This window comes from Cheilinus undulatus, linkage group 1 (genome assembly GCF_018320785.1).
Source record: "Cheilinus undulatus linkage group 1, ASM1832078v1, whole genome shotgun sequence".
Classification (NCBI taxonomy): domain Eukaryota; kingdom Metazoa; phylum Chordata; class Actinopteri; order Labriformes; family Labridae; genus Cheilinus; species Cheilinus undulatus.
Window position 1 is genome coordinate 42,527,860 of NC_054865.1, and position 12,143 is coordinate 42,540,002.

At 40.0% G+C, this 12,143-nt stretch overlaps 1 long non-coding RNA gene across 1 annotated transcript; it reads left to right on the forward strand.

Annotated features, from left to right (window-relative positions):
- The first annotated feature begins 275 nt into the window (after positions 1-275).
- Positions 276-8,761, forward strand: LOC121514456. Its single transcript, XR_005992307.1, has 3 exons — positions 276-374; positions 6,713-6,793; positions 8,155-8,761. It is a non-coding gene; the product is annotated as an uncharacterized LOC121514456 (long non-coding RNA).
- The last annotated feature ends 3,382 nt before the right edge of the window (positions 8,762-12,143 follow it).

Consider the following 12,143-nt stretch of genomic DNA (forward strand, 5'->3'; position numbering starts at 1 on the left):
TTTAATTAGACAAACGTCTGTACACATGAAGACTAAAGTGATTGACCAACAAAAATCAGAGGATTAGTCAAAGTCTGGGAAATAAACAATCATGTGGGTCAAAACACAAAAGAATGTCAGGACAAGGTACACGATGAACAGGAAACATGAGGGAAGATAGACTGGGGTTAAGTAGACAGACAATTAGAGGATAACGAGGCACAGGTGTGAGTAATTAAGGGCAGGGAAGACACAGAAGGCACAACCATGTGGAGCAGAACCTGGACAGAGACGAAGGATAAACAGGAAATACAAATAAAACACTTTATGTAACTTGATGGTTGTGTCAGCGGAGAGTGAAACACTGATGGCTCATTTCTACATTCAGACACAAAGTAAGAGCAAATTCCACAGACATTTGAATATTTTATGAATGTCAGAGCTTGATGATGATGATTGGAGGATGACATGCTTTGTATATCAGACATTGAATCAGTACACAAAGCAGAATAAATTAACTTGATTTATGCTGCCATAATCCATTTTTCTTTATTCATCCGGGCATTATGAGAGATTTCATTATGACTTTGGTTGTACATATGTTTACTTTTTACATTGTCTCTCCTAACAGCCATGAGAAATGCACATCAACAACATGTCCTCAGCAAAATGTTTACAAAATAAACAGAGCCTATGCAAATAAGATAACTTGAATTATAAGTCATTCAAAAAGGCTACTTACTTTTGTTTGAAATTGTTAACAAATTTAATTGATTGCATTTAATTCCTCCTATCTTCATGCTCAATTGCAGACAGAATTTCAGTTTATTTTAGGACATTTAGTGATTCAGAAGGGTTTGATAGACAGGGGAACTGTGTTTGAGGTATATATGGTTAGATTTGCGGCACCTCAGTACCAGCAACATTAATTCACTGTCACTGTTGTTTGTTGTGTGCGTTGTCGCGTAGCTGTTTCAGTGATATTAACACATTTTTCTCTAATGCTCGTGGGATTGTGCTAAAATATGCATCTCACTGAACAATCAGCTTAAAAATAGATCCATTATAAAGCAGATGAAACTGTTTGGGTGAACTTTGAAGGATCAGAACCAGGGGAATTTGTATCATCTTCAAAGTGTTGGCTGATTGATCATTTAAGGGTTCATGTGACATGCAGCATATAATAGGAATCGTCTTGATGCGGTGCACGCTCAATACGAATGAGTAATTGGGGTGAGAAGGCAAAGCTGGGATGTCAAGGATGAGTTACAAACACACATTTATAATGCATTGATTCCTACAAATACTCCTAGAAAATTATAAATGAACACAAATACTCCTAAAATAATCAATATGACTATGACTGGTCGTAAGTGCACTGACAGGGTGACAGCATCTAGGGTGCTTTTAGTTTTTCACTAGAGAAAGTGATTATTTAAAAGACATAAAAGGGGAGTGAGAGAAGGTAAGATGGGAAAGAGGGACGGGGGAGATGTTTATCACCTCCTGCACTCTTCCCTACTTTTCTGAGGAGATAAATACTGTTAGAGGATCTAAAGGGCCACAGAAAAGTCTCAAGGTCTTTCTATCTGAATTCCTTGAGGCAGAGATTCTGGACTAGAATAAGGGAATAAGAGGAATTCCTTTTTTCCCATCAAAATCAGTGGCAATAAAGTCACATCAAGCCCCTAAACTCTCCTGTTTATCTCTAAAACAGACAGTGTTTGATTTTTTAAATCACCTACGATCTGTTTTTACATCAGCTGAGTTTGGCGATTATGTCCCCTGTAATGATCAGAATGAGTAACAGTGACTTTACATTGTAATTTCACTTACTCACCTCTATGACAGAGTTAAAGTTCAACAGAAGAGGTCCCAAAATGATTGGATTTACAGCAGAAAAGTAATAATAGTGTCTCAGTGTTGTGTGCACCTGTCACAGTGATCAGGAGGAGGAGGGGCAGAGCAAGCAGACACCGAGCTCTCATTGATCGCACTGATCTCTGAGAAACTGAGCATTAATTTACCAAGGTGTGACGGCTAAGTAAAGCATGAGAAGCCATGGCTGCTAACAATTCCCATACAACAAAAAAACAGTCTGATGACCCCATGATGATGAGGCTACTGGTCATTTAATGTCATTTTGTAATAATTTTCTTGTAGGCTAACTGAGAAAAGTAGTGCAACTTTTAATTCTTATCATGTAAATACAATACGTTTTCATGATTTGTTTTCGTTCTGTACTTTGTGGGAAAAGCTAATTAGTAATGGCATACCTTGAGCCAGTCTAAGCCAACTCTCAAATGTGACCCAAAGAGCTGGTTCACATTTGAGTCACTTTCTCCAATTTTTGTTGTTCTGTACACACCTTATCAGCCATTACAAAAGCCTCTGGAACCAAATGAATAGATGTTTGGGAGGCAAAAGGACATCTTTTATTACTGAGCAAAGACAAATAATCTGGATCTCTATGAGGAAAGCTGGATGAACATCAGCTGTGGAAACACAAGCAAGATCAGGTTTACTGTGACTAACAGTAATTTACTACACTGAACCAAACCAGGCTGTTTGTTGGAAACAGATCTTATGTGTTTTTAATCCATGTCTGCCACCATTTCTTTGTGAGCGTTTAAATTTTTTTTTTTTTTTGCCTAAATATGTCACCCCTTTCAGGACTCAAAAGTGGCCCAATACATTTTTTTGTTGTGTTTTTTTGGTACAATTTAAACTGTTGGCAAGACCGTGTGTCTAGTGCAGAGGTGCTCAGGAGGGTGAAACTGGGAATGGTTGGCTGTCTGATAAGGGGACAGCAGCTGCACTTTCATGGGCCTGACCTCCAATTTCCATATGTAGCGTGCACGCCGGGGTTTGTTCTGACCGAAGGAGGGTGACCTCGCCCACTGGAAGCGAGTCTAGAGCGCAGCGCCACGGCGCGCAGCCCTGATCAGAAGGAAGAGATGACGGGAGAACTGCGAGTTCACACAGGAATAGTATGTCAGCAGCGGACTATTTTACCTTTTGGGGTTGATTTATCATCCTTTCCGGTATAAGTCCATGATATTATTTCTTTCGCCATTGAGTGAGTACATTAGGAAGTTAAAAGGTTAATGTTTGTTTAAAGGACCTGTGGTTTTATGCAAAATTCTTTGGCTAAATATCCCCAAAAGTTAACTTTTCCTCGTCAATGGCGCCGTTGTAGCTCTGTGACCCACTGACCTCTCGGTGACCCTTTGCTCTCGCTGCAGGATGAGACGTTATGTTGATATAGTGATGATTTACAATCGGGAGTCCGTGCATTGTGTCTTATTTTGAAAGAACCGGATGTGACTTACATGGTTGGTGCTTTCTGAACAACAGTGAATTTACGAGGTTTGGCAGCGGCCGGTGCTGAAAACAGACCTGCAGCGTATCTGAAACAAAGAGGAGCGAAGTGTCGGTCCAGGCACGCACCACTGCCAGTCTGGAGCACCGGCTGTGGAAATGCTCTGATAGACTAGAGAGGGAGCGATGTGCTCAGCTGTACGATTCGCGGGTGTTCTGCGGCGTGCACACTGTATACGGAAATTGGGGGTGATCCAGCTTACCACATACTTGGTACCCAGGACCCAGTGGGCTGGTCCAGATGCCAGAGACTTCATGGAGGGGCAACAGAGAGGATACCTGGATAGATGGGGCATGGGTCTGGCAAAGGCATGGAGGATGGCCATCAGGAGGCCAGAGCAGTACAGGACCAAGGCTTACACGGCAAAGTGCCAAACCAGCACACGCTCCCATACCTGACCTAATTTGAAATGTTGGAACAGCCAGAAACAGCAAAAAACATTGGCGTTTTCATAAGACTTCTCTGTGCAGAGACCACTTCCTGCTCACTATCTGGAGTTTTTTGCTGTGACATGACGTCTTCTGCAAACTACTTACAGACCTTTTGCAGACATGTGACATCCTTGACATTGATCACTACAGAAGATGACAGAAGAGCCAGTGTTGACATTGGGCTACTATGCATTTTAGTTGATAATCTGATACACTTAAGGTGTATTTCAAAACCATAAAATAAGGCTAAAGTATCAAAATCGAAATAACCTACTTTACACAAATGTCAATGACTCTGTCAAACGAGATGAATCACCTCGAGGGCACACGTAAGCAGAGAAACTTGTGAGAAGTGGACTTAAAGAGGCAACTTACAATACACAGGCAGTGGTTTTAAAGCAGTTCTCAACTGGTCAAGCCATAGGACCCATCACCACTGAAGTGGGACCCACATTTCTGGAAAAATTTGAAATAAATATTAAAAACATGTTGCAGTTTGGACCTTGGATGGAGCAAAACATATGACTGAATCTAGGGATAGGCCAAAACTTAAGGAGGATATTTGTAAAAACATTTTATTTCAGCCTGTTTTGCTTTTATAATGTAATACTGGTGAATGTTTTAAACGTCTTAAGAAATTAAGACATTATCATAAGAAACCCAACTTTCTTCCATCCAAGATGAGAGTATTCTTATTATCCAGAAAAACAGAGTGAAATAGAGAATATGGACACATGTCAGCCTAGGACATCTAGATATTTCAAGAGGATCTGGCTGCAGATCCGTAACCGTGGGGTTCATTACCCAAGCAAGAACCAGAATGATGTACTGAATGACATATATTTTCCACTTACTGTCAGAGGTTACGATAAGTGGCTATTTTTCACAACAGCAGAATTTTATACAATACAAATGAAAATTTACTGAGGGAGATACATTTGAAATGAACACAGCAAAACTAAAGAAAACCCAAAGAGGGTTAGGGTTAGGCACCAAAACACTAAAGGTTAGAGTTGGGATAAGGGGGAGAAGTATAGATTTAAAAAAAAACACGTCACAAACTAAGGAAAAAGCCCAAGGGTTAAAACGTCACTTCTTGCCCAACGGTCGAGGTCTGAAACAGATGAGTCCAAAATGCCTTACCATAGAGGCCTGCAGCCAGACGCCTCTCAGATATTTTGCCTTACTTTTTTTTTCCCAAGAAACAGTTGGCGACCCACTGAAAACAGCCCCATGACCCACTACTGGGTCCTGACCCACCAGTTGAGGATCACTGTCTTAAAGCATACAACATTTTCCTGTAAGCGGTTACTGCATGCTGTGCTTCTGTTACAAAAGAGAATTTTGTTGGATAAGAGTATTTATTTAGCAATGGCCCTTTTTGCTGTCACGGTAGGAGTAGGGCCAGGCAGGACAGACTGTGCAACATCAGATGCAAAAGGTCCATATCTGCATGTTAATTCAAGGTTCCCTTTTTAACTCAAATGATTCAACTCTGAACGACTGACAGAGTACAAAAAGAGGGCAAATAATTTAAAAGCAAGAAATGTAGACATGATTCTACTTCTCCAAGGGCAGCAACTTATTTCACAGGGTGCCTTTGAAATGTCTATTGTATACTGAGCATACACCCCAATACGTGCCCTTGTTTTTGTCTGCATGTACCATTATGTTTTCCTTTCTTTTTTTTTTTACTGGGCATGGGTATGAGAGGGTCTGAGCTGACCCTGACAGCGAAAGAACAGCCTTTAATAACAGACATCTAACTCTGTAGGGAGCTTCTGTTTGATTTCATCGCTTGAGGCAAAGCTGTCTGAATATTACCCAAACCCCCCCTGTGCCTACGCGGAGAGCTCCATCTCGCTGTCTTCATTCTTCATATTTTTATTGGCAGTGGGGAGGAGGGTGTTAGCAAGTATAGGGTGTGGGTTTGTGTGCTCGAGTTGCGTGACTTGAAAGAGGCTGGGCAAAAAAGGGCGACGCACCGCTGGTGGAGGGTTGTACGTATGTGTATGGAAGTGGTGGGAAGTGCTTTTTTACTGAGTGGTCAAAGTAAGAACATTTCTCAGCTCTCCTTTGACCGTAGAGGTCGGATATCGCTGTGAAAACTCCGTCCCTGGGCAGAGCAGTAAAGACATAGTAGAGATCCAAGCGTGGCAGGCCAGCCTTCATAACAACACTGCTGATTTGTAGCAAACTCCCCAGCCTCAATCGCCTCATCAATCAAGGCTGAAGCCCGGCTGATAGGAACACAAGCACTCAGAGATCCTGTGCCCTCTCATGCAATACACATGGCATTATTGCAGTAGTGCTTTATTTATGCCCGCTAACACTTTTACATCCAAGACCTTGGGGATGATAATGTCCATGTGGCTATAATTTTAAGTGATTTTGAAGGAGAAATAAAACATGGAGGTTTGCCAGGGAACCATTCACTAACTCTGGAACAATTAGATGTGGATGTATGTGAATGTGATTATGTGTTTGTGTGCAGCAGAGTGTGAGATCAATAGCACTATAATGTGAAGAAATGCAACCTTGCATAGTCAGTGGTGAAGGATTGGATTTGGGGTGAGTCTTTTTCTCTGTATAGGTGATTAATTACATAGTATTTAATAATAACCTGTAATTACTTTTTATCACATTGCACTTACACAGCATTCTGTTAGATGAGATGATTTGTAACTGCAGAGCCAGCTGGTCACATTATTCTCCAGAAGGGGGCACAGTTTCTAAGGCATGGATCACAATGTACATCTTAGTTCACTAGCTTGATGCTAACAGACAACAACAATTCAAACATGCAATAAAAAAAACAAAAAAATAATGAAGTAGACTGCGTATTGACATCTGATCTTATTTTTGTTTTCCAATAACATGCATGATTTGTTTAAGTGTTCTGTTTTCCCATTGCTCATAGGTTGATCATGTGATCACAAAAGTCCGTAGGGGGTCTGGTAGTAGCAGACAGTCCTAAAGGAAGGAATGAGAATAGAGGAACGTAAGTACTTAACAGCTCTAAATGGATCTCTACGCTACAATTGTCATCACAGAAAAGTTCTGCATTGAATACCATCCCTACATTCCTATGTAATGAGCTAAGAGTGAGCTAAGAGGCTAGCTTGGCCCCTTTAACATACAAAAAAGTTACTCATTTTGTCACAAACATGCTTTTAATTGAAATGATGATGAATCATCAACCAAATAGACCTTGTGGGGTTGGGGACTGAGTAATGATGTGCCACTCACAAACGAGCCTGTTCTACAAAACAGCTCTTAAATGTGACCCACCGTAACTAGCTCCCATGTGACTCCCAGTTTCTCTTCCTCCAACTCTTGTTCTTATTTAATCCACATTTAAAAATCAAACTATTAAAAAGTAAAGAGATGGTTAGGAGCCAAACAACCGGCTCTACTGAGCTGAGCCAAATGATCTGGATCTCTCAAAACAAACTGATTTCCCATCACAACAGACGAGAGTTGAGGGACCATGTTTGAGCATTGTGTGACACTGCCTATCCAGGATTTAGGTGGAAGCTTTTTGGATCTGTGTCTGAGTTTTGTTTTTACTTTTTTTGTCTGAATAATTCACTTTATTATTCACTTAAGAATACAGGATGTTCACACTTCAAGTGTTTGGCGTGGCCTTTTTTTGGAGGCATTTCTTTATGCAGAAATCACTTCTTGCCTCCCACCAGGTGTTCTCTGCTGTTGCATGACCTCATCTGTAAATACTGTAACCAGTAACTGAATGCTGCTTGAACGGGCTGTTTTTTACATGTAGTGGGGGCTGGACAATAATGTCCATATCATCAGATTTACAATGAACTCGCAATGTAAATGTGATTTCACAATGTAAATAAGATTCTTGATCTCAGTGAGGCTTTCCAAAGTCATCGCCGCACATCCACAAAGAATGATTATGCTAATAGCACCAGGATTTGCTTGACACAACATTCAGGATTCAGGATTTTCATTATTAATTTCATTTTGTTAACATCGGCTCTCACTGTAACAAACTAAAAACCCCACACTGCAAGATCACACAGACATGCCCTATAATTACTCAGAAAAGTGTATTATAGTATTAGTTATTAGTGAAATTATACCGATATTTTCCTGACCTTTGTTGCTGCATTACTTGTGTGAAGACAATAACAGCATTGTCCACAGATGCATTACTGTCCAAAATCTTTGCTAGTGCTCAGATTATTTCATTATAAAGTCCGCTACAGGCAGCACTCCTCTTGAGTAGGGAATGAGTGTGTGATTTTGGACACACCCATTATCTTTATAACTACCCACTAGTTCTCTGCCCTCTCTGTCTCCCTCTCTCCTCCTCGCTCTGCTGGCTAACCACAGGGCGTGCATACACAGCTGTGCCCAATCAGGGCAATCAGCGGAGTGGGCGGCATCTTCAACAAGAAGACTGGCGGTGTGTGGCCCGGCAATTCCAGAGCAAGGGAGCACGGCTGACGCTGAGTGACTTTGATCGTCTGGTATCATTAATTCAGTACAAAATTTACAATTGTGATGGAGGGACACTTTGGTCTGTTGTAATCATGATGCTAATTAGGGTGATTGTGTCACCCTAATTGTCTCTTTAACTTGTGTACATGGATTTTAATACTGTGGGTGTTTTAATTGTACAGTTCTGGATTTTGACATTAGCTGCTCCTGTTGATTTAAATTTATGGTTTTTAAATGACATTTGTTTCTCTACACCAGCTGGCTCTTTTAAAGGAGATTTTAGCCACATGCTAGTTTTTACTTTTGCACCTCTGTGTGGGTCATCATATTGTGATAGACTAAAATGAGCCATTCGGTTGACTTAGTACATGCTTCATGACCTTTTCTTTTTTACCAATGTTAGCACTGTCATTATAGTTACTGAAGTCTGTAATTACTGAGGTAAATCTGTGCTTGTCTTCTGTTCAAAGAGTGTAGCAAAAAATGTTTGTATAACTGATCCCAGTGGTCCTCTCTACTAAAGTCAAGTGCCAAGTTTTAAGCATTTTACTTCTCTGGGCATACTATGTGTTCCAGCAGGATTTGTCCAGTACAATTTTTGGACCAATTTCAATAAATGCTTACAGGCACTGACGGATAACCATGTTCATCATATGCATCATCTAAAAAACAAAAATGTCAGATTCCAGCTTCCTAAAATATGAGGTATACAGGTAAGAAATCATCTAACAGTATTTCAGAGACCTGGAAACTTAAATGTTCAAGCTTAAGAGAAGATTATTCTAACTCTTGTTTGTGAGGCATTTAATTTGCATTTTTTTCCTGCGTAGGCCAAGGGTTACTTTATTTCCTTTTTGGGGTGTCTTGTTAAGGGAGTAAATGAAAACAGCCAAGAAACCAGTCCCCAGTAAAAACTGTTCAATGTAGGAGGACTCTCTAAAGAGGCATAAGCTCTTAAGTTGTAACATTCTGTCCCTTCTCACTTTCTCTGTCTGCTTCCAGCAAAGTAGCCATTGGAGGCACCACTCAAGATACTTATACAAGGCAGAGACTAAGAGAGAGACAGGCTGTCCACTAGTTCAGTAAGAATGAATGGAAATCTTATCTTAAGAGGCTAAAAATGGTTGGTGAATATACTTCAGTGGATTGTCCAGGTACTGTCTGAACATGGACAATGTATCATCTGCTATAAAATCTTCTGCTGCCTCCATGTCTGTACACCTCTATGCAGCTATAGATGTGAGATACTGAAGGAGACTGGACAAGGGAAGTCACAAGCAAATAACATCCTGCATCCGATAAATTGGATTGTGATCCATTTTTCATTTTGTTGATTTGAATAATCCAGGCCTACCCATAGATTTGGCTGGGCCCCTGATAAACCCAGAGAACAGGCCCTTCCCAGTTGTGATTTATTGATAGTATAAATGTATGTATGTGTGTAGGATCAGTAGCATTGGTGCCAGCATGTATTCTGGCTAACAGTTACCTGATTTTTGGTGCTGAAAAACGTGTCAAACTATTATTGGGTTCTGATGTTGAAATTATGTGTTTGTGCCACTTTTTAACCACTTTTCCCTCCCATTTGTGCCACTTTTATTTGGCACTTTTCATCAATTTCATCATTCATTTCATCACTTAGTCTGCCCATTTTTCCACTTTTTAAATCTTACGTCATCACCTTTTCCACCAATTTCTGCCACTTTAAAGCCATTTTTGCCACTATAAACCATTTCCACCACTTTTTCTGCCTGTTTTTGCACCTTTTGATCCATTATTGCCACTTTTATCCCTTTTCACTACTTTGTATGCCCATTGCCAATTTTGATCGCATTTTACGATTAATTGTGCCCATTTTTGCCACTCTCTCCTCTATTATCCAATTTTAGCCACTTTAAACACATTTTTGTGTTTAAAGTCTTTGTAAAGGTAGCATTTTTTCTGCTACATACACTTTACTGCCAAAAGTATTCACTCACCCATCCAAATAATTGAAATCAGGTGTTCCAATTACTTTGATGGCACAGGTGTATAAAATCAAGCCCCTAGGCATGCAGACTGTTTCTACAAACATTTGTGAAAGAATGGGTCGCCCTCAGGAGCTCAGTGAATTCCAGCGTGGTACTTTGATAGGATGCCAATTGTGCAACAAGTCCAGTCGTGAAATTTCCTCGCTCCTTAATATTCCACAGTCAACTGTCAGTGGTATTATGTCAAAGTGGAAGTGACTGGGAACGACAGAAACACAGCCACGTAAAATGACGGAGTGGGGTCAGCGGATGCTGGCGCGCATAGTGTGCAGAGAGTATGACCGACGTCATAATAAACCATATGGATTAAGAATGGGATGTCACTTAAATTCATATGTACATATGCGAGTCAAGGTAGGTGAGCGAATACTTTTGGCAATATAGTGTGTGTGTGTGTGTGTGTGTGTGTGTGTGTGGGGGTGGGTGTGTGGGTGTGTGTGTGTGCATATATGTACATATATATATATATATATAAGTCACAGCTTAACTTGGACCATGATTTTGCTGAACTCCATTGCCCCCCATTAAGCTGGGCCCCAGAAAGCTTTCCCTTTTATCCCCCTTATGGGCAGCCTTGGAATCATCCATCATGTATACTGATTTTAAACTATATTGCATTATAGCAGTTGAAAATATATTTTATATATATCATATATCTAAAGTAGTTAAAGATTGTATTGAAGCTTGCTCAGAGTATGGCAATCTTTAAGCTCTTTATCTAATATGGAAAAAATTGCAGCAGTATTGATTGCTTATATTTATTAAAATCTAGACTCATTCCTGTTAATGCCAACCATTTACTATCTTAACATTTTATCTTGACAAGGTGTCCCTTTGGCATCCATTGTCCTTAAACAATTAGTCCCAACTACAAGGCAGAGAAGTACATTTCCCCAGTTTCCTACATAACTGAGGCAGTCTCCACAAAATTTAACATGTGATCATACTTTTAGGATGGACTACCTGCCTAGTCAGCCTCTGGATTGTTATTCTGTGATTGTCTTTCAGAATAAGAGCTCCAGAACAAGCTGCACTCATGTAAAACATCACAAACCACTCAGTCTTGCAAAATGGTTAACCTAGATGGGGTCAGACCAAAGAGTCTCACACTAAAAAATAGAAGAGTGTGTGTCTTAGTGTGAGTGTGGAAAAAATAAATCTAAAAGAAAGCTTTCAGCCTGGTGAGTATTAAATTCATGAAACACATAGTTAAAGATTGATCTGTTTTTATCACAAAACAGGACAGCTTTTGTCCATTAATGCAACAAATTCCAAAAGATTCTCACTCAGTCAAATATTACGCATAACTTGAGCATATGTCTTACACATATTGATTCTGATTTTTTTCCTTTTTTTCCTGCACTCACTGACTAACAGCACTCTGTCAAAGCAGTCGATTTCACTTCAAAATTTTTAAGTGTATAAATAGTCTCTTTTATCAAACCAGGAATACAAAAGGCACAAAAGCAGGAGTCGTGTCAACTTTGTAATGCATCTTCAAAAAAAACTGAACTTGTAGAAATAATTGCGCTCATTAGAGGTACCAGGTTTTCTCGTCTCCTCGTCAACTCTGACCATGTTTCACGGCTCTAAAAGAAAGTCTATTATAAGACTGAGAATAACAGAAGAAAGGAGGTGGTGCCTTATGTGCTTTTCTTTTAATGTCATTGAAAAAAGTTGTGTTACCAACAAACTCCAGGCAGCTGCTTCCAGTACCACACAAACACAATGAATTATTCATTTAAAAGACTGAAGGTCTTGTAAAAGAAAGGAAAATGTACATCTGCCTTTCCGGCACATCACATGTCACATATGTCCCCCTCTGTATAAACACTGGATCTACTCCTTATT